Genomic DNA, 23542 nt, shown 5'->3' with positions numbered 1-23542 from the left:
CCAGAGTTGAAGGAGAGTTAAAAACGGAGCAAATGGAATAAATAAAATATGTGCTTGCCTCGCTGCTTCATTATTAAACAGTAGTTAAATTTCTGAATCAAGTATTCGACATCTCAACAGTAAGTTCTAAACAAAATAGCTTATACACATGACTGAGTATATACAAACTATAAGGAATTTCCAGTAAGGGGTAGTGTGTTCCTTTTCATCAAAGTTGCCATTCTGAAGCTCCTGTTATTGAACAAGAATTAATTTGTATCAGTGCTTACGATGCTGTATAATGCTACAGTTAACTCACCAATTTTCTGTAGCTATATAGAAAATCTGTAGCTTGGTGACACGGGAGCTATTATATGGAGTCCCTCAGGGCTTCATTCTGCCACCAATGCTTTTTAATATTTACATGAAACTGCTGGGTGAGGTCATCAGGAGATTTGGTGCAGGGTATTATCAGTATGCTGATGACACTCAAATCTGGTTCTTTTTCTTCTCATCATCATCATCAGCAAATGGCATTCACTCCCTAAATGCCTGCCTACAGGCAGTAATGGGCTGGATGAGGGATAACAAATTGAAGCTGAATCCAAGCAAGACGGAGGTGCTCATTGTGGGGGGTTCAGAATTTAAGAGATGAGTTAGATCTTCCTGTCCTGGTTGGGGTTACACTCCTCCAGAAGAAACAGGTATGCAGCTTGGGAGTGTTCTTGGATTCTGGCCTCACCATGGTATCTCAGGAGGAGGCTATGGCCAGAAGCGCTTTCTATCAGCTTTGGCTGATTCGACAGCTGCATCCATTCCTTGAAGAGAATGATCTCAAAACAGTGGTGCATCATCTGGTAACCTCCCGGCTTGACTACTGCAATGTGCTCTACGTGGGTCTGCCTTTGTACGTAGTTCAGTTAGTTCAAAATGCGGCAGCCAGATTGGCCTCTGGGGTAACCCGGAGAGACCATATTATGCCTGTCTTAAAACAGTTGCACTGGCTGCTGATATGTTTCCAGGCAAAATGTAAAGTGCTGGTTATTACCTTTAAAGCTCTGAATGGCTTGGGTCTGGGCTACCTTAGAGAGTGCCTTCTTTGGTATGATCCCCATCGCTCGTTGAGGTCATCTGGAGAGGTCTGTCTCCAGTTACCATGGGTGGCGACTTGTAACCGGGCATTTTCTGTAGCTGCTCCTGGTCTATGGAATGCACTCCCGGCAGATATCCACAGTTTAGGCTCACTGTTGGCCTTTAATTTGTTTCGCCTGGCCTTCCAAGGCTTGTACAGTGTTGTTTTTTTAAAAAGTATTTTAATTGGTTTTAAATGGTTTTAATTGTTTTTGAATTGTTTTTATATTGTTTTTAGCACTGTGTTTTGAATTGTGTGTTTTTATGTCTTTTTTGGGGGTGCATTTTAAAATTTTATTGGCTTTATGTCTTCTTTTTAAAAGTTGTTGTACACTGCCCAGAGCCTCTGGATGGGGCGGTTTATAAATGTAATAAATAAATAAATAGTATCTCTCTCCAAGAGAGACAAGTGATTTATTTGCTAGTTTATCTAAAATTCATCTGTGTAAATGAGATCTTTACAGAGTAATGAGGCAAGGCATTCTAAATCTGTGGCTGCTTTTCCCAGGTACAATGCCAGCACGAATACAGATGCAGAGCTATTCCTTACCTCTACAGTCCACACAGATACAACATTTGTTCACAGAGACAAATGCTGTAGTCTGGGAGAGATTCTCCCCAGATCTGAGAATACAGTGGCTGACCTGACATCATAAGAACATAAGCTACCCAGAGCAATGGACCGAGGACATAGCAGGAGCTGTGTCCTCACAGCTGGAGGCTATTCCTAACATGGCTAGAGGCTTCTCCAGCAGCAGAGTGCACACATGCATGGAGAGGGGAGTGATTTTCACTGATCTCTCTAGCCTCCAGAAGTGCTTTGTATCTTCCATAAATATGTTCCTGAGTAAGGATGTGCACGAACCAAGGTTTGAGCATGGGTTCAGTGCCACACACTTTACCTGCCCTGGATCAGTTTCTTCTCATGTAGTGTACTGCATGAAAATACAGTGTTTTTTTTCTTTTGAGTAAGCATAGGATCATTGTCAAAGAGCTCTTCATCTAGTCAGCCCTGCCAGTTGAACCATCCTTCTGTTAGATAATCCACCATTTCCAGGTTGCTCAAAGCTTCCATGAAGACATTTAATAAAAAAGCATTACCTGGCAATATGAGTTTGTGGTTGCTTGGTTCTGTAGTGAACTGAAATTGGTTCCCATTTTGCCTCAGAACATAAAGTACATATGAGAAAGATATATTCAAATGCGAGTGTTACACGGGCATTCTGACTTGGTGGGAGCACTACAGAAAATTGGGAAACTGGTGGGAAATCTCCAGCCACCAAACTACGCATAAAAAGTTACACAGACAGCAGCAAGCAATTGCAGTGCCCACCTAAGCTATTTGTGCCAACATTCCAACTCTACAGGAGATAAAAAAGCACAATACCTCTAACATAAAAATGCCCATTAAAATGGAGCAATTTCTTTTCTGGATCACCTTCAGCTGTAGCATATGTATTTGAGGGACAGTCTCCAGGCTTTTATACAAGGTTTTGTTCAATCGGGAAATGTCTATGCAAATTTCAGTTGTATGGTTCGATATAATTTTAAAGCATATTTCAGAAGTATGATGCTCTCTTTTGACAGCATTGCCTATATGACCTTACATGCTAGTCACGTGGGGTTTTGAATAGTGTTGCTTTATTAATGTCCTTTATTATTTTCCGTATATCCATGATAAATGTTCCATTGTATCCACTGGCCCTAGCCTCCTGACTCACCTTCGAAACAAAGGGTAGAATGGAACTCACGAGGCAACCTTACCCTTAGCCATTGGAAGGTTGATTAGATTCAGGAGGCTACTTGAACATTAAACCACCACACTGCACAATGGGAAGCTTCTCTAGATACTAACTTTTTCTTTCTTATTCCTTTCCTGTGAATCACTCCAATTATAGGTCCTAATTATAGGTGCAGAACAAGCTAGAAGGGTTGGTTGGCTTGAATTGACTACTGGTTGGACACTGTTAAGATTGTAACAGTGTCCAACCAGTAGTCAATTCAAGTTAACCCATCCTTCTAGCTTGTTCTGCACCTATAATTAGGACCAATTCACAGTGCATAGTACAGTTAAGGTATTCAAATCAAGCCCTCCTCCATGTTTCTCCACTTTCACAAGACAGTGGGATGGCTACCAAAGAGAAGGTATTTTCTATGTTAGCATCCTGGCAGCAGTATGCTCTCTCTGGCACTCATTACTATTTTTTCAGTGCCTCCCAAGTCCACTCTTGTTTGTCCATACTTTTAATACTGTGTGATTTTGCTGCTGTTTGATTGATTTTTGCTGCTGTTATGTTTTCAATTATGTATTTATTGTACTGTATACTTGGGGTTTTTTAGACTGCCTTGAGCATTCTTCAAGGGGCAGTCCAGAGAAGGTTACAAAATTTACTTTAGACCCCTGAGAAGTGAAGAAGAGAGGAGAGGAGAGGAGGAGAGGAGAGGAGAGGAGAGGAGAAGGGGAGGTGAATCCTATTCAGCCTTTCATGACTGGCTCTAGACTCATTTGACCTATAACGGAAGAGCCATTACACTTCACCAAAATTTTTGGTAGGGGTATGAAAGGCATCCAAAGTATTACTAGTAGTACTATCATCTGGAATCCTTCTGGAATCTTTCCTCCTTATTCAGGCAGGTGTAATAAATAATTTGTATGGAGCTGGAGCTATCAAAACATTGAGGCTGTTCTCATGAGCAGCCAAGACCAGGGAATCCATCAGTTAGCCAAGGTTCAGGGTGCAAGCACACTTTTAACCCAGGCTAACTGCTTGTGTGTCAGCATTGGCTGCTCCCAGCCAGTGCTGACACAGGAGAGAGCTCCTGGCCATCACCGGGGGGATCCCTACAATGAACCAGCACTGGCACAGTGCATTGTGGGATATCCAGGGGCCAGGATGATGCATCCAGCCCACCCCCCGTGCTGCCTGGGGTAGCAGCGGACTGTTTAGGTATGTAATCCATGTGCCTAGACAGTTGTGGGGATCATCTGCAGGGAAGGTGGGCTTTTAAAGCTTTGCCTGCCACCCGCCAGATAGCCCACTCATGGGATCGTGATAAAGGACTCATTATTTCATTGCACAGGAAAACAAACCCCAATTTGTCTTCCATGAAAAGGGATTCAAATAGATTCCCTTATGAAGCTCCCTGTTCTTTAAAGCTGAGGTTGGACGCTCTGTTCCCATTCTATACATAAATTTTGGTTTTCCACCTTTGCTTCTCTCATACAGCACTGCCCACTGTTGTGGCTGGGGCTAAGCTGGAAAACTATCATACAAACTGGTAAATCCACAAGAGTGGTGATTGTAAATGTTACACTACAATGTGGGCTGACCATGAGGCTTTTGGATATCAACCATGTGACAAGAGGCCAATGTTGTTGATGGAATATATGCATTTCTACTCACAAGGGGGCTGGGAATGGCCTGCCCTTATCCACAATGAACAGGGCAGACATGGGGGCTATTCTCATGATGAACAAAAATCAGGCTAGGAGCCCGATTTTTGTTGATAATAAGAACCACTGGGCTCGCAGGCGGGTAACCCGCTCAAATAGCCCTCCCTAAAGCCCGGGTTTGCGGAGCGGGCGCTCCGCAAACCTGGGCTTTCTGATTGTGAGTAGCTGCAGCGCAGCTCCATGCCATGCCTACTCATGAGGAGACCCCTGGAGGGGAAGTGAACTGCCGCCTCCCGGCTCCGGGGGTCTCGCCAGCATGCCCTGCATGCTCGCGCAGGGCATGCTGGAGCTTGTGGGGGCCAATCGGCCACCGCTCCCCCAGCCCCTGCCGGCTCCATCACAGAGCCGGAAATCATGTGGGTAGCCAATCGGGCCACCCAGGGCTCTCCCCCCACTCACCCTGCAAAACTGGATCTCGTGGATTGTGAGACCTGGCTCATGGATTTAATGCACCCCAATGCAGCTCTGTAGCAGTTATGTGTTAAGTGTTTCATGTTCATTCCAGTAGGTAATTTGGGTGCCGTTTGTGTGGAGCCTGTGCTGTGCTGATGACACCACTCTGATAGCTGAGAATGTGGATGATCTGCAAGCTCTAGTAATGAAAGTCAAGGAGCACAGTGGAAAAATGGGACTATGACTAAATGTAAAGAAGACTAAACTAATGACAACTGGTACAGCAACCAGCCTCAGAATTGACACTGAAGACATTGAAGTGGTGGATAGCTTTGTCTTTTAGGATCGACCATCAACAGTAAAGGACCCAGCAGTCAAGAAATATGCCTCAGACTAGCACTTAGTAGGGTTGCAATGAAGGCCTTGGAAAGGATATTTAGATGCCATGACGTGTCTACTACTACAAAAATTAGAATTGTTCGGACAATGGTTTTTCCCGTGACACTCTATGAATGCGATAGCTGGACTTTGAAGAAGCAAGATAGAAAAAGCATTGATGCTTTTGAACTTTGGTGCTGGAGAAGACCTTTGAAGATACCATGGACAGCCAGGAAAACAGACAAATGGATCATAGAACAAATCAATCTAGAATTTTCACTCAAGGCACAAATAACCAGGCTCAAAACTATCATACTTCGGACACATTATGTAAAGATCCATCTCCCTTGAGAAGTCCATAATGCTGGGAAAATTTGAAGGAAAGAGAAGAAGAGGATGACCAGCAGCAGAGTGGATGGACTCGATTACGACAGCAATGAATGCCCCACTGTGAGACCTTAAAGGCCAAGTTGAAGACAGATCATCCTGGAGAGAATCTATCTATGTGGTTGCTAAGAGTCGACACTGACTTGACAGCATATAATCAATCAATCAATGTGTGGAGCTTAATCTTGCAATTCTAACTTGCTAGATAATTGTTCATGGAGGCTTAATAATCATCATCATCATCATCAACAACAACAACAACTCTGTGAAGATCTCATCCTATAAAATATAACTGTGCCAACTTCGGTGACATGAGATGTTTTAAGTAAAAGAAATCTAGGCTTTCACTAACATTAGTTGGATAAATCAAATGTAGAGATTCATACACAGCAAATAATTTGCAACAAGGTGACGTACTGCAAAAATGCTGCTACTTAAGTACTGCTGAAAAACAACATCCCTTCACCTGGAGACAACACTGACAAAATTAGATTCCTAAACAGAGCACAGACACACATCTGATATACTGTATATCCATGGGAGATGTCACTTTTATGTACCTTCCACACTAATCAGACAGGTGGCAGGGAAACAAGACATGCAGAAGACAGGTTGCAAAGCGTTCTCTGTATTTGTTGCCATTAGTGACAATTAGTGATGCTGCTGAACGTTTTCCAAGTCTAACTCAGGAATTGAATTCAATAGGTTCACAGTCCTCTCTTCTAAGCAAGCATTGCAACCTGTAAACTCTTATCCAGCTTGAATTTAATCCAGGCTGAAGTGAAATGTAAGCCCTGCCTCTTTCCCCTACCTCCTATCAACCCACCCACCCACCCAGTCTCCAAGCCCACCTCACCCCCTCTTACAGGGGTGAAACAATGACAATGAAGAGATGTCTTTCTTCCAAAGTTTGCAATGCTCTGCAATACCTATATACCAGATGTAAAGAGCTTGGGCACTGTAGTTTTTCCAGCTTTCCAACTGGATCAATGGACAAACAACAGTCTTCTGTGTTTCTTGGCTCCACAAAGCCATCACAGTGTGCCAGACAGCAGGAAAGGGAGAGGAAGACATCCTGCCATTTTCCTGCTGCCACTGCTGTAGCAACAAAAATAGTGCACAGCATGTGTAAGCAGGAGAGGTGCTGAGGCATTTACTGGTGTGTATGAGTTAGGGATGTGCACGGACCTGTTCGGAGGCAGTGGCTGAGAGTCTCCTGAGGCGGCAGCGGGGGCTCCCCCATGCCTGCCACCAGCCTGCCGAATGACTGCCCAGGCCTGCTGTGGCCCAGGCTGTATTTCGGGAGGCCCCCAGGGGCTTGAAAGAGCCTATGCCACAGCCCCCCACCCTGCCCCCTGCTGCCTCCAGAGACTTTCCACTACTGCTGGCACCGTGGCCTGGAAATAAAAGGTATTAAGGACCTTTTCATTCACCTCCCCCAAATCTTATGTTAGAGAATCCCCCTTTTCATGTAAAGGAAAATCACCAGATTGCCCCTTACAAGTATATCCCTGAACTGGCCCACAAACCAGTTCAACCTCTGACCACCCAAACCAGGCCGGTTTGATTAAAGCCACTGTTTGAATCGAGCCGGCTCTCACATCCCTACCTGCAACTCCTTCCCTTATGATTAGAGTGATGTTGCCCAGCTTATTTCTATTCTCAGAGCCAGCTAGGAGGGAAACCAGAGAAAACCAGATGGCAGGAAAGGGCTGTGGGTGAGAATCAGTGAGCAAGGGAAGGTTTAAGCACCCCCTCCCACACAATTTTTGCATGCAAATATCCCGACACTACATTAGCATTACAAAGTGAACACAGACTTTCTAAACCCTTGTTTGCTTTGAGAGCATTTTCATCCTTAGATTCTGTGGTCCTTCTTTAATTCTGTATAAATAGATTTTCCTCCCATATATCAGGATTAGTGTGGAACTCTCAGCAATTGTGTGGTTTGCTCATGTGCATAGGTTCAGGGGGGAAATGGTAACCTTTCCATATGATTGAAAAAGTAATACTTCCATGAGATAAACATAAAAGCATTTCCCCCCTAATCAAACATTTGGCTGCAGTTCTGCATCATTCTGGAGTGCTTCAAAGGATGACATTTTTCCTTCGCAATCATCAGCATTTTCAAAAGGTAAATCTGTCTTCTTCACATGTTCTTGTAAAATCCAGCCAATTGCTGCCCGAATTCAGCCAACTGCTGAAATCCAGCCAATTGCTGCGGCTTGTTTGCCCCAGTCCCCTTGCCAAGGAGCACTAGGCAAGCACCATGCCTGCTTGGCTCCTTCTGGGCTGGGGAAGGGGCTTGAGGGCTCAATGGCCACAGCAGCATGTTCCCCACCAGTCTGTCTCTTGCATGCACTATCCCTCCCTTAGGATATAGACTGGGCTTGCTGGTTGCCGTATGGGGCCAGGCAGGAATCTTTTTGGCATGCATTCGATTGACCTGGAGCGCATTCCTTTTTTTTTTTTTTTTTTTTTTTTTGCCTTTTTGGGTCTATATCCTTTAGTTAGATAGTTGTGTTTTCTTCCCACTGCAGTGCAGTGGGGAGCAACAGCTAAGCCTTGGTGAGCACCTTAGATAAGCATTTGGCATCATGAAGGGTGGTCAGATCCCTTGATGCTTGGATGCTGACTTACCCCTTCTACTCTGTTGAACGACATCCTTCCAAAAGGCCAAGTGGCTTGGGGGGGGGGGTGTTGCCAACAACAGAGACCTAACTTTAGGTCAGCTAAGATGGGCAGCCTCCTCTTTAGAGCTATGGGGCTGCCTGGAGCCAAGGTGTTATCGCTTGTGTCAACTAGGCTAAGGCAGCCATTTGAGTGGCCGGCCTTTCAGGAACCGCACTGTGAGGGTGGAGCGCCAATCCCAGTTATGTTCTCTTTCAGTTAAATTATATTTCAATAAAATTGTGGCCCCTTTTTTACCAAAGTAACTTGTGTCTCTTGCCTCTTTGGGGTGAGGGTGCAACGCTGCATTCTCATTGCAATGCCAAGACTAAAAGGGCCACGTGGAAGCATCCTCTAAAGAACACTATCAAACATTTATGGTAGTTGGAGTTGATTATCCTGTTCTCTGAATTGGTAATTCAGAAAAGACCACCCTAAGAGAGAAAGCAGAAGAAATAGGTGCTATGGAGACATGCCGAGAGAGGTGGAATTAACTATCTGAACGAGGCCAGTTTAAGAACTCACTTGGTCAAAATCATGAAATGCTAGAAGGAAAAAAGCCTATCCTCATAGCACAGTGGTGGAGCAGATGTTTTGCATGCAGAAGGTCCCAGGTCTAGTCATTGGCAAGTCTTTCAATTCCAATCTAACGCTTCTATATATAGAAAGAGAAAAATGTTTCTCAGGTAGCAGGACTGGAAACAATCTTCACCTGAGAGACCTTGGAAAGCTGGTGACAGAAGGCCGAAGTAGACATGGCATGGGAGTTATGTCACCGGAACTCCTCCTGACACCTTTTTCATTTTCAAAAAGCAGCCACTGGGGGCACCAATTTGGACTAGGGCCACAATGCAATGGGAGAGAGGCCTTTTCCCTGTGCCACAGCCAAAAACCTCCCTCTTTCCCCACATTTTTATTAGCACCAAGGGGGGGGGGAAATTGAGAACCATAAGTTCTCTTTCCTGTGGTTTCAGAAGCTTCAGAGAGTGGTTTAAGTTGGGGAATTGATGTAGGGGCAAAGAGATAACTACTGCTCCCAATGCCATGGAACTGACCAAATTATTTCCCCCACCATGTCTGCTTTTTGAAAAAGAAAAGATGTCATGAGCACCTGTCCTGAAGCTTCCGCATCACGATTAGGCTCTCAGAAGAGGCAGTAAGAGATCAGATAGACCAATTGTCATCTGACTGAGGCAATAGTATCTCCAATTGAAATATCTGATGAACTGCTAACTTTCTACATCAGAAATGCATTTATTGCATGATGATCCGGCATTAAAAGCACGCTTTGTGGGTTTTTTTAATCAACACACTCATCACCACCATCATCATACTTTATCTATGGTCTTTGACCAAAAGAGAAATAAAAACATAGTTAAAAAGAAAAATGTAAATCGAAAATCAATTACACATAAATGGATAATGGCTTTGGAGTAATTACACATTTAAAAAGATAAAATAATGGCATTGGAAAGGTGTAAGTGTGTATATACATAATTTAAAGTTAACACCAAGGAGCCCAAAACTGTATCCTATTCTTTTGAAGTTCTTAATCTGGTGACCACATAACAAAATTTAGCTACAACATATGAAATAGTTGTATCTTTATCTGCTAATAAATATGCTACAACAAGATCCTTAGGTTGTCCTCTCATATCTTTTAACAGTGGACTGATTAATTGAAACCTCAAGTTTTGATATATTGAACAATTTAGAAGAATGTAGGCCATGGTTTCGATCACCTTTCCACAGGGGCATTTCCATTCTTCATATAATAGTTTCAAATATTTCCAATAAAGCATTGCAGTAGGGATGTGCAAAAGGTTTCGGGCACAGATCGATCTGTGCCCGAAACGAGCAATTTTGGGTGATTTGGGGCTGAGCCGAATCACCCCTGATTCGTTCCCAAAAAATTCGGGTGATTCGGGATGACGTCTCTTTGAATTTCCCGCCTTTTTGCCTCTATTGATTTCAATGCAAAAAGGTGAGATTTGATGTCTGCTCGAATTTTGGGACCCAGGGGCAAAATAGTGGGGTGGGGTGATAGTTCCTAATGGGTGGAGGCTACAACCCCAATTTCAGAGTGATTTGGCAGAGGGTTGATTTTTGGGGAATTGTTGAAGTTTACGCGTCTTTAAGGTTTTTCTCCATAAAGAAGCATGGAGGTGTCAGCAAATGTATAGCTTCACGTCGGGGGCAAAGGGGTGGCCTAGAGCAGTGTGGGGTTGGTGGTAGTGCCAGGTAGGGGCAAGGAAGCTACCTGAATTTTTTCAAAGGATTTGGGCAGAGGGCTGATTTTTGGTAAATTGTTGAAGATTATGCGTCTTTAAGCTTTTTCCTCATAAGGTATACATGGAGCTTTCAGCAGCCCCATAAGTGCACTTGGGGGGTGCTGGAGTGGTCCAGAGCAAGTGGTAGTGTAGTGCACATAGGGTGCCAACCACCCCCATGGGTTTCTAACCCATGGGGTACAGAGTTCTGTTGTTTCAGAGGTATTCTGAGTGTGGATTCTATGATAGCAAATTAGAGTGGATTCATGGTGTTTCATTGAAAATCTCATTTGCTATCATAGAATCCACATTCAGAATACCTCTGAAACAACAGATCCCTGTACCCCATGGGTTAGAAACCCATGGGGGTGGTTGGCACCCTATGTGCACTACACTACCACTCGCTCTGGGCCACCCCAGCACCCCCCCAAGTGCACTTATGGGGCTGCTGAAAGCTCCATGTATACCTTATGAGGAAAAAACTTAAAGACGCATAATCTTCAACAATTTACCAAAAATCAGCCCTCTGCCCAAATCCTTTGAAAAAATTCAGGTAGCTTCCTTGCCCCTACCTGGCACTACCACCAACCCCACACTGCTCTAGGCCACCCCTTTGCCCCCGACGTGAAGCTATACATTTGCTGACACCTCCATGCTTCTTTATGGAGAAAAACCTTAAAGACGCGTAAACTTCAACCATTCACCAAAAATCAGCCCTCTGCCCAAATCCTTTGAAAAAATTCAGGTAGCTTCCTTGCCCCTACCTGGCACTACCACCAACCCCACACTGCTCTAGGCCACCCCTTTGTCCCCGACATGAAGCTATACATTTGCTGACACCTCCATGCTTCTTTATGGAAAAAAACCTTAAAGATGCGTAAACTTCAACAATTCCCCAAAAATCAGCCCTCTGCCCAATCACTCTGAAATTGGGGTGGTCGCCTCCACCCATTGGGCACTACCACCCCACCCCACTATTTTGCCCCTGGGACCCGTTTTTCTAACCTGAATCGATTTGGATTCGGATTTAATCCGAATCCGAACCGAATCAGGGGTGATTCGGGTAGCCCAAATTCGGGCACAGAACAGAACGGGGGTGATTCAGTTCGGGTCCCGAACCAAATCACCGAAAACCCAAATTGCACACCCCTACATTGCAGATGGGAAAGCGTTGAACCTGGCTCTGGAGAAGGCCCATCTGAATTTACTCAAGGTGATAGTAAATAAATACGTTGCCAGGCAAGATCCGTCTTAGCATATACTTGTTTATAAAAAGGTGGCAAACAAGCCTTCTTTTCCTGAATGCCTATGTCAACCAATCTCTGTCGTACTAAACTGTGGGCTGTATTCTCACCGCTCTCTAGTAATAGAGTGGGTGATAGAGTGCATTGGCAGAGTTTATCTATCGTTTTGCGAGATCAAGATGCCTGAGGCTCAGCCGCAAGAAGCTTTGGAATTAGCACTAGCGGATGCAGATCAAGTTTAATCCAATAAAATATCCTTAGGAGCCAAGCCCTGGTTTCCAATTTAAGTATGCCCACCTCCATGCGTATCACCGAATTGGAAACGCAGTTGGGTACACCAAATACATCACATTTTCAGGCAATGAGTTTAGGAATGAGAGAGAGTAAATACTTGCACTTAGTTCTTGTCTGAAACATTTACTGCTGGCTCAAAGGCAATCATATTCCCAAATTGTTAAAGACTGACTGTAATAGTTAAGATGCATTCCATTTAAATCAGTTGACAAGATACACCATTATTCTATGATAATCAAAGTGCTTGTTCCCCAGACAGCGTTTGACCAGTGAAATAAACAGTATGAACCAGCATGTGGGGAATCAATTATGGCAGAAAACATTTTTTGCACCACATTAAAAAGCCTATTTGCTGAATAATACATGAAAGAATCTCAGCTTCAATCAAATCCACATTATTTTAAAAATGAAAACAAATATAGGCAGGATTCATTTTTCTGGAAATTATCCCAATCACCTTTCCACCTTTATTGTGAAGTTAGTAAAGGTAATAGTAGAGTAAGAGATAAGCAGAGACCCACCCAGCCCCACTGCCCCCAAACTGGGTTGGAAGAAACCACATAACAAAGGCCAGCCTGGGACCTTCATGGGAAATGCAATGTTTCAAGGGGGTGATTATAAGCACCAGCAGCATTGATGTCTTTCATATCTGGAAATCAATGCCTGTTGTAGAAGGGGAGGGGGATTATAAAGACCCTGGAAAGTACAGTAGCAGTAGTGCAGGTGGATGGTATGGTATCATCAGAACAGCCACAAGTGGTTGCTCCTTGCAGTGGTGGAGGGTACAATCAAAGCAGAACATCTTTGGTATACTTCAGCCCAACTCAACCCTCGCCCTCCAAATGGAAAAGATTTGTTAAGCTATGCAAGCTATAGCCACATTGCACCCTGTTTATGATCCTCACACATCCTGACCATACAGTCATTATTTACAGTGTGTCATTCATTGGGTTATATCTAAAAAATTAACACAAGGAGACTCATAGATGGAGGCTCTCTCACCTTTGTGTCCCCTAAAAAGACCCTCATAAGCATTGGGAATGGGAACAGCATGATATTGGGAGGGGCGGGGGGAGTAGAGGATGGGAGAATCTACTGAAATTGGAGAAGAGAAAGGAACAGCCTGTGAGCAGATATAAGAGGTGTTTTGCTACACAAACTCTGCTATCGTCACAGGAAAAGCAGATCAGAGCAAGGCAAAGAGCTGATAAAATTCCTTGGGTTGAGGGAGGCCTCAGGTTTTCTCAAAGCAAACTAATGGCTCCTTGAGTAGGGGGTCTACCCCAGCTAGGTCTGTGAGTAATGTTATTCTGGCCTATATTTTTGGACTATGCTGGACTATGGAAGCTCATACTGAAAAAGGGAACAATGGATTATAAACTGAACTAAATTGAACAATCTAACATTTTTTCTGCGTACTATAAAAAGACTCTAGCAGAGGCCAAACTCAGGCAAACTTTGTTTGAAGAAAGGGGCCCCCAGCAAGAGAGGCAGGCACAGCCTGGTACCATATAGCCAAAGAAAGTCTGTGGAGACAAGACAGGAAATTAATCGTTGGGGGTTATAGGTCTTCAAATGTATGTGGAGACTGGAAGATCCCTTTCAGCAGTGCCTTGTCAAAAATGGTATATGGTATTGAGATGAAGAAGAGGAATTATCAGGCTTATTGGTAGCAGTGAAATGAGAGTAGACAAGCCCTGTCAAAAAGTGGGAATTACATTTCTTCAGTAGAATCCAGGTTACCATGATCAACACAGAATATTAGATTTCTAATAGATATGGAGAATGAGGAGCCTAAAGAGCCAATGAGAATTTGGGGGTGCAACAGGTGGGACCCAATCGAGAGTGAAAAGACAGACAAAGAAGAGAAGTGTGACTTTTGAGGTATAAAATGAAAAGTCAAAACAAGAGGATTTTTTTTCTTTGTTCACTTATATTTGTTCACTTATATTTTACTTTTTCCTTCTTACACATCTTTTCTTTTATTTCTCTTCCTCTCTCTCTGTCCAAGATGTCTTATCTTTCAGAAGCTATTTTCTTTCTCTCCCATCTTCACCTTCATAACAATCATTCTTATTAAGTCTTAAGCATTCTATCCTAAATATAAATAACTAATTATTTGCTTTGTTTGTTCCTATTTCTTTTTGGAGAAGCCTGAAAACATCTCAAGCTGCCAGAAAAGTAAATATGATTGCTCTTAGTGGTATTGGTTAAAGGGTTCCAGATCCATTTAGTGGGTAAGCTTCAACACATCATCACTCATGATATAAACTTTAAATGCCACACATGTAGCAAATTTTGTTTATGCTTGTATTTTGATGTATCTTTTGCCATGTATTTATATTTAATGTGTCTTTTCCTACATTTTACTATCCTATATGCCTCAAGTCTTTAAATAAAACCTTTTAACTTTAAAAGATGTGGTCATTGGGCTCTGGGGTTTTGATCATACGAAAAGCCTGCTGAGACAATAAAAGAAATGAATATTTTCAACAAATTTCAAATAAGATAGGACCTTTCCCTTCACCTAATATGTCTGTCATGTCATTTTAATCTTGATGGGCAGCTAGGTGACATGCATGTCTGGCATATGACTAATCTGGATTGTATGGCTCTATGTTATCTGTGGAACAAATAGCATAAATTATGGAGAAAGATCACAATTTTACCAGTATCTTCAAATAACACCTTTCTTTCTTTGCTTTTTTACTTACAGTGAGTGATTAAAAAACAACATGGAAGAATAAAATTGAACAATTAACCTCTAGCAGTCAAAAGTTTTTATCAAAATTATATCATTTTTAGATGAATGAGGAGTCACCTCCCTATAAATTAAATAAAATAAATGGTGGACCAAAAGCCTCCACTTTGGAGGAGAAACATTCTTAACTGTTTTCTAAGGTATACTAATTACATTTGCAAGATAACTTTTTAAATGTGGTATTTCAATGGCATGTATCATCATGGAAAATAAGTAAAATATGGTGGGAGGGAAGAAATTGCAGCTGGGCTTTGACTGCATTTCTTGCTCTACCATCCACAGGTATAAATGGCTGTGGCCTGCTATGGGTGTGAGTGCCAGGGCTCTTGTCCTTATGGCTCTCAGTCTTGTGATTGAAGTAAACATAAGAACATAAAGGCCATTGTAATCCAAATAATCAGACTAGTAGTTATTGGTAGAACTGTCCTCCTTGAATTTGTTTAAGCCCTTTTAAAGCCATCCAGACTGGAAGCCATCACATTGTGTAGCAGATTACTACTATTACTTACATACTGCTTTTCAATAGAAAGTGGGATCATTCACATTACCAGTCTTTAATTACCAGCAGTTTAATTTACCAGTCCCCCTCCCCTTGCTGGCCTCCCTGCCTTCCAAAAACAGTCCAAGCCATGCAGGTAATGCCCAAGCCACACAGAGGATCAACTCCAAAATGGCCACCATATCAGGGGAAAGCCTGAATGTGCCAAATATTTTACCTAAAAATGTTTGTGAACCCCCTGAATGGGTTTGGTCTGGGGTTGAGCTGAACCAGGGATGGTTCGACCCTTAGCCTCCAAACCAAACCAGTTCAGCTTCAAACTGGTTCAGTTCCGAACCTGTTTGCACATCCCTACCAGGGGCTCATAACACCTTCCTTATGGGGCAAGGCTACAACACCTGGGGCTTTTTAGTTTGGAAAAGAGGCAACTATGGGGAGACATGATAGAGGTGTATAAAATTATGTATGGAGTGGAGAGTGGACAGAGATAAATTTTTCTCCCTTTATCACAACTCTAGAACAAGGGCTCATCCCATGAAATTGAAGGCTGGGAATTTTAAGACCAACAAGAAAGCACATCACAAAGCACATCATTAATCTATGGAATTCTCTGCCACGGGATGTGGTGATGGCCACTAGCTTGCATGGCTTTAAAATGGGCCTGGACAAATTCACGAACAGGTCTATTAATGGCTGCAAGCCTGGTGGCTATAGGCCACCTCCAGTCTCAGAGGCAAGATGCTTCTAAATACCAGTTGCAGGGGAGCAAACACAGGAGAGAGCACATGCACATACCTCTTGCCTGTGGGCTTCTCAGAGGCATTTGGTGGGCCACTGTATGAAACAGGATGCTGGACCATATGGACCTTGGGCCTGATCCAGCAGGGCTTTTATTGTTATATGAGAAATAATAGCTATTGCACAAGATCTATGCATTGTTATGCTCATGAAATTGGCACAGAGTAGTTTGAAGTACTCTGCCATTGAGAGGCAGAAAGCCAAGAAACTAAGGAAGTGTAAATAAACAGGGAACTGCAGCTGGGATTTGACCTTAACTCATGGTACATATTGTAGAACTTTGACATTTCTGGGAAAAAGATTTCAGAAATGAGGGATCATGTCAAGACTTGAGCTCACATGGGTCATGTCATAGCAACCTTCATCAGGCGTGTTTTCAGCTGCAGTGGGCTGCAGCTCCGGCCAAAAGAGGACCTGGTAGAAGATTTGCATTTGCTAGCTACTTTGTATTTGCCTTTTTCTGCTTCCAACTTCACACCACTGGTCCTCAGGGATACTCTAAAACTGTCATTCCAATACTATGTTCTGTTCTGTCTATGTTCTGTTATTTCTTGTGGTGCTGCTGCTGCTCTGGATATTGTTATGTTTCATTGGTTTTCTGTGCATATCTTTTAATAGATTTGTATTATTCTAAAGATACTGATTTTTTTAAATGCAAGGCAGTATACAAATCTGACAATAAATATATAAATAAAATATTATAGAGCTGAAATATATAAAGCTGATATAGGCAATAATAGAACAAAAGTACACCATGTGGAAGCCATACTTAAAAAGGGCTTCATGCGGATTAATTATCACTTAATACTTTCCCTACTCACTGTGTTGTCTGTTATATCTTAACTTTAGAATTCTTGATCCAAACAGGTGATGGTAAATTACCTGGTTTATTAAAAGGATATTATACAACATCTTAGCAAGGAATTTATTTCCTGAAGCAGTGTTTCTCTTAGGCCAAGGAAAGAGAAGGAAGAGAGGGTCTGGAGACAAGTTGTTGCTTAAGGGAACAGTGTGCAACTAATATAACACATCAAAATAAAGAAAGTAGAAAAGTAGTAGAAAGATAAGTAGAGTCAGAGGGAAGATTCTAAAGTAAACCATATTTATGAATGTGCATAACTATGGGCAATAATTACCAAAATAATCAAAAGTAAAAGAATGATTTTTTTGGTATGAATCCCAAGGAAGGCTTGAATTAAGATCATCCCAGTTCCGTAAAATCTGTCATAAATTCATTGGCACTGACATGATTTTGTAAGAGGCATGACTTCCAATTGTATCTGGCATCATTGAATTAAAATAGACTTGAATAGGACACTTTCAGTCAGAAAAATCTTACTGTTTACTACTCAGGACACAAAAAACAAAGAAGGAATGGTGTTGCTTTCATAGTCAGGAAGATTATAGCAATGTCAGTACTTGTGTACAATGCAGTCAGTGATCGACTAATATCAATTAGATTTCATGGACAAGCCCCTTTAACATGACAGTTCTTCAAGTCTATGCCCCAACGACTGATGCAGAAGAAGAGGAAGTTGATGAGTTCTATGCTCGAGTTCAGTCTGAAATTGACAGAACATGCAAGCAAGATTTGATGCTGGTGGTTGGAGACTGGAATGCCAAAGCTGGAAATGGTAAGGAGGAAAACACAGTCAGATTGTATGGCCTAGGAAACAGAAATGAAGCAGAAGAAACTCATTAGTTTCTGCCAAGCCAATGATCTCTTCATTGATAACACATTCTTCAAACAACCAGAGCGGCACCTATACACATGGACATCACCAGATGGAGTACACAGACATCAAATTGATTACCTTATTAGTGCAAGGAGGTTGAAGAGCTCAGCTATAACAGCAAAAACATGGCAAGGAGCAGATTGTAGAACAGATCACAAACTGCTCATGTGCAAGTCTCAAGTCAAGCTAAAGTGGGGGGGGGGGGAGCTATCCAGCTACCCACCATTTTCAAGGAGAACATCAGGAGCTGCTTTGAAGTTCTGAACCTCATTGATAGGGAACCAGAGGAACTGTGGAATGAAATCAAAGAAGTTGTTAAGGATGAATGTGAAAAGAGACTGCCAAAGACCAAGAAACAGAAGAAAGCAAAAATGGATGTCAGAACAGATGGGAGAAATTGCCAAAAAGAGGAGAAAAGCCAAAGTCAAGAAAAACATAGACCTCAATTTCAGAAAGCTGTTAGATGAGACAAGGAGCAGTACTACAATGACATCTATAAAGACCTTGAGGATGGAAATAGACATGGAAAAACAAGGAAAGTTTCACAGAAGATCTCTGAACTCAGAAGGAGGTTCCAACCTCAAATTGGTATGTTAAGGGATGCCAAAGGACAGATAGTAACTGATTCAGAGACGATCAAACAGAGATGGAAGGAATATACTGAAAATCTGTACAGCAGGGACATCAACATCCAAGATAATCTAGAAGATATTCCCTAATGCAAGAACTTCTAGTACGGGAAGATGAAGTTAGATCAGCACTCGGGTCATTACCAATTTGGAAGGCTACAGGAATTGATGGAATAGCTAAAGAAATATGGCAGGCAACAGAAGAAGAATCAGCCAAGGCTCTAACCAAACTATGCCAGAAAATTTGGAGAATGACACAGTGGCCAACCGATTGGAAGATGGGTCTACATACCCATACCAAAGAGAGGAGAATAACAGATTGCACAAACCATCACACAATATCCTTTATTTCACATGCTAGCGAAATAATGCTCAGGCTCATCCAACGCAGATTAGAGCTCTACGTGGAAAGGGAAATGCCGGATGTTCAAGCTGGTTTCAGAAAAGGCCGAGGAACAAGAGACATCATTACTGAAGTACACTGGATAATTGGCTGCCTAGAGATGTACATATTAGGTGGTATAGAAATATGATAGATAGATAGATAGATAGATAGATAGATAGATAGATAGATAGATAGATAGAGGAAGGTCAAAGAATACCAAAAAGAAGTCAATATGTGCTTTATTGACTACATAAAAGACTTTGATTGCATTGACCATGTCAAGTTGTGGAATATCCTTAGGAAAACAGGTGTCCCAGAACATCACATTGCTCTTGTGAGAAGCCAATACAAAGGACAGGAAGCCACAGTCAAGATGCAGCATGGAGAAACAGACTGGTTCCAGATCGGCAAAGGAGTAAGACAAGACTGACTACTGTCCCCTTATTTATTCAACTTATATGCTGATCATATACTGAGAGAAGCTGGATTGAAAGAAGATGAATGTAGTTTTAAAGTTGGAGGAAGAAATATCAATAACCTGTGCTATGCTGATGACACCACTCTGATAGCTGAGAATGCGGATGATCTGCAAGCTCTAGTAATGGAAGTCAAGGAGTACAGTGAAAAAATGGGACTACAAATAAATGTAAAGAAGACTAATCTAATGACAACTGGTACAACAACCAGCCTCAGAAGTGATAATGAAGACACTAGGGGTGTGCATTTTGGAATTTTCTTGTTTCGATTTGTATCCGAATTGAAACACCCCGTTTTGTTTTGTACCCAAATTTTCTGAATCTGAATCAGCCCTGTTTTGTTTTGTAGCTGAATTTTCTGAATCTGAATCTGAATCGATTTGGATTTTTAAAAAGGGTCCCAGGGCAAAAAGAGTGGGTGGTGGTGGTAGTGACCAATGGGTGGAAGCTACCACCCAAATTTCAAAGAAATTAGGCAAAGGGCTGATTTTTTGTGAATTTTAAAAGTTTACACATCTTTAAGAATTTTCCCATAGAGAATAATGGGGATTCCAGCAAATGTATCGCTTCAAATCAAGGGGAAATGGATGACCCAGAGTGGAGTGTGGTGGGTGGTAGTGCCCAATGGGGGCAAGGAAACTTCCAGAATTATCTCAAAAGAATTAGGAACATAGGAAACTGCCATATATTGAGTCAGACCATTGGTCTATCTAGCTCAGTATTGTCTTCACAGACTGGCAGCAGCTTCTCCAAGGTTGCAGGCAGGAATCTCTCTCAGCCATATCTTGGAGAAGCCAGGGAGGGAACTTGAATCCTTCTGCTCTTCCCAGAGCAGCTTCATCCCCTGAGGGGAATATCTTGCAGTGCTCACATATCAAGTCTCCCATACAGATGCAACCAGGGAAGATCCTGCTTAGCTATGGAGACAAGTCATGCTCAGCCACAAGACCAGTTCTCCTCTCCATTGGGCAAAGGGCTGATCTTTTGTGAATTGTTGAAGTTTACGTGTCTTTTAAGATTTCTCCCATAGGGAATAATGGAGATTTCAGCAGCCCCATAATTCCACTTGGGGGGTCACTGGGGTTTCCCAGAGCTAGGGGTTGTGTAGTGTACATAGGGGGCCAACCATCTCCATACCCACAAGCCCTTGGGGTACTGGGTTTTGTGTTTCTGAGGTGTTCATTGTAGATTCTCTGGTAGCATATGAGATTTTCAGTGAAAAACAAGAATCCACTCTTATATGCTTCCAGAGAATCTACACTCAGAACACCACAGAAACAACAGAACCCAGCACCCCATGGGTTAGCAACCCTTCCCCTGGCCAATGTGGGGTCAGTAAAGAGTGGCAAGATGCAAAAGAGCCAATGGGGAACAAGGAGGGAATTGTCAGCAGGTCAGCCCATGATTTAGGTCACTGATCAGAAGGCTGGAAGCGTGGGAAATTCAAAGAGATGTCAAACACAAAATGGAGACTGACTCAGAGATCACCACAAAATGGAGGTCCGAAACAACAAAACGTTTTGTAGCTGAAACAGGGACGTTTTGTTTTGTATACAAAACTTTAGGATCTGGAAAATGGGTGTTTTGTTTTGTCTACAAAACACCCGAAACAGGCTGTTTTGGGTACAAAACGTTTTGTATCCGAAACATTTTGCACATCCCTAGAAGACACTTGCACATCCCTAGAAGACACCCCAGTGACCCCCCAAGTGGATAGCTTCTGCCTTTTAGTATTGACCATCAACAGTAAAGGATCCAGCAGTCAAGAAATACTCCGCATACTAGCACTTGGCAGGGTTGCAATGAAGGCCTTGGAAAGGATATTTAGATGCCATGACGTGTCTACTACTACAAAGATTAGAACTGTTCGGACAATGGTTTTTGCCGCGACACTCTATGGATGTGAAAGCTGGACTTTGAAGAAGCAAGATAGAAAAAGCATTGATGCTTTTGAACTTTGGTGCTGGAGAAGACTTTTGAGGCTCAAGGTTGACTCAGCCTTCCATCCTTCCGAAGTCGGTAAAATGAGTACCCAGAATGTTGGGGCAATATGCTAAATCATTGTAAACCGCTTAGAGAGCTTCCAGCTATAGAGCGGTATATAAATGTAAGTGCTATTGCTATTGCTATTTGAGGATACCATGGACAGCCAGGAAAACAAACAAATGGATCATTGAACAAATCAGTCCAGAATTTTCACTTGAGCAACAAATGACCAGGCTCAAACTGTCATTCTTCGGACATATTATGCGAAAACCCTGTTCCCTTGGGAAGACCATAATGCTGGGAAAAGTTGAAGGAAAGGAAAGAAGAGGACGACCAGCAAGTATGTTGGATGGACTCGATTACAACAGCAAGGAATGCACCACTGAGAGACCTCAAAGGCCAAGATGAAGACAGATCATCCTGGAGAGAATCTATCTATGTGGTCACTAAGAGTCGACACTGACTTGATGGCTCTAAATCAATCAATCAATCAATCAATCAATCAATCAATCAAACAACCAACCAACCAAACAAAGACTTCATCATTCCTGAATGCATATGGAACCTCTCTCTGAATCTTGTAGAGGTCTGCAAAGCCTTATTTTTGCAAGTTTGTCATATCTTTTGCAACAGCACAACGGATCCAATCTGAGTTGCTCCCTTTAGTATCATTTCAGTAAATCTACACATTGCTCTAATGAGAAAATGAAGGCATTTTCATGTTATCTCTAAAGCAATCATGTTATCTCTAAAGCAATCAAACTAAATGAAATAAAGCAATTCTGTATTAGCAAATTTTGCATTTACAGCAGCCTTTCTATTTGCCTCATTTTTACTCTTATCTGCCTTAGCTTTTATCGCTCCAGTGACTGTTGCTGGTGTCTATCTTATGTTTCTTTTTAGATTGTGAGCCCTTTGGGGACAGGAATCCTTTATAATACTTTATAATTATAAATAAATAATTTATTTATTATTTCTCTGTATAAACCACTTTGGAAATGTTTGTTGAAAAGTGGTATAGAAATATACCACTTTTTGAATACTTTTCTTTGCTATCTTAAAAAAAAACCCTTTTGATTAAAACTTAATTTCTATAAACCTATCTTTGGGGCATTTCCCCCCCCCCCGGTTTATTCAAGTCTTCAGTATTTCTAATTCCTATTTGTAATTGCTATGTATTCCCAAAGTATTTTATTCACTTGCTATAACTCTAGATGCCAAATGTATAATTCTATATATCTCCTTAGTTTCTATCATACTTTCCAAAAGGCAATCTAATTTGTGTCCTCTGAGAAACATCTGTTCTCCTCATGCCAATATTTTCTGCTTTCAGGGTGTTTGGTTCTAATCTTAAAATAATTTACTCTGCTTTGTTAAAGTCAGTAAGTAAAGCTATTTTGCTGTTATGGAGTCAGTGTGAAAAACCACAGTCTGCACTGCACAATAAGCTGCCTATATCTCATTAAAGCCACCCGGCATTAGTCCCTTGCATGCAATTGATGACAACTACTGCATTTTAATAAAAAAAAATTGCTAGGCATAGCTATTTGCAGAAGCCCTGGAAAGCAAGCACTAGAACATTACTTAGTAGTCCATCACAATAGTTGGTGTATGCTAATAGAATCATAAGCCCTTCATTCAGAAGCATGTGGATGCAATTAGCCATGTTGAAAGCCAGGTGATCAGGAAGTACCAATCACCTTCTGCTTCCTCCTACAAATCCCAGGCCCTGTTAATGTTCATCAGTCTTAGCAGCAGATCACTGAGGGAAATCGCTTGGCTGTCCCTTCAGTGCCTTTCTGCCAGTGTGTCCTGCATGCCTGCTTCTACACACTTGACTTCTACTTCTCAGTATTCCTCTACCCAGCCTGCTTTGCCAAAATTACTGTCATGAAATGCCTTACATAATTCAAGGATTTGGTTTCCTTTATGAACCCTAAAACCACATTATAATTTTTTTTGAAAGGCAATGGCTAGCATCCAGAAAAAGTTCATGACTTAATTTCAATGGACTGTGCATGAATAACTCATTCTGAATGTCAGGCACTGATTTCAGGCACCCCAGTCTTATG

The 23542-nt window shown here is 42.1% G+C and overlaps 1 protein-coding gene across 5 annotated transcripts in view; it reads right to left on the bottom strand.

Annotated features, from left to right (window-relative positions):
* TRPC7 (transient receptor potential cation channel subfamily C member 7) overlaps positions 1-23542 on the bottom strand; it is a 227258-nt gene that overhangs the window by 158464 nt on the left and 45252 nt on the right. The window lies entirely within an intron of this gene.

This window comes from Hemicordylus capensis, chromosome 2, assembly GCF_027244095.1.
Source record: "Hemicordylus capensis ecotype Gifberg chromosome 2, rHemCap1.1.pri, whole genome shotgun sequence".
In the NCBI taxonomy this organism is placed as follows: Eukaryota; Metazoa; Chordata; class Lepidosauria; order Squamata; family Cordylidae; genus Hemicordylus; species Hemicordylus capensis.
The sequence above is the reverse complement of the archived record's forward strand: the minus strand, read 5'-3'. Positions and strand labels throughout refer to the sequence as shown.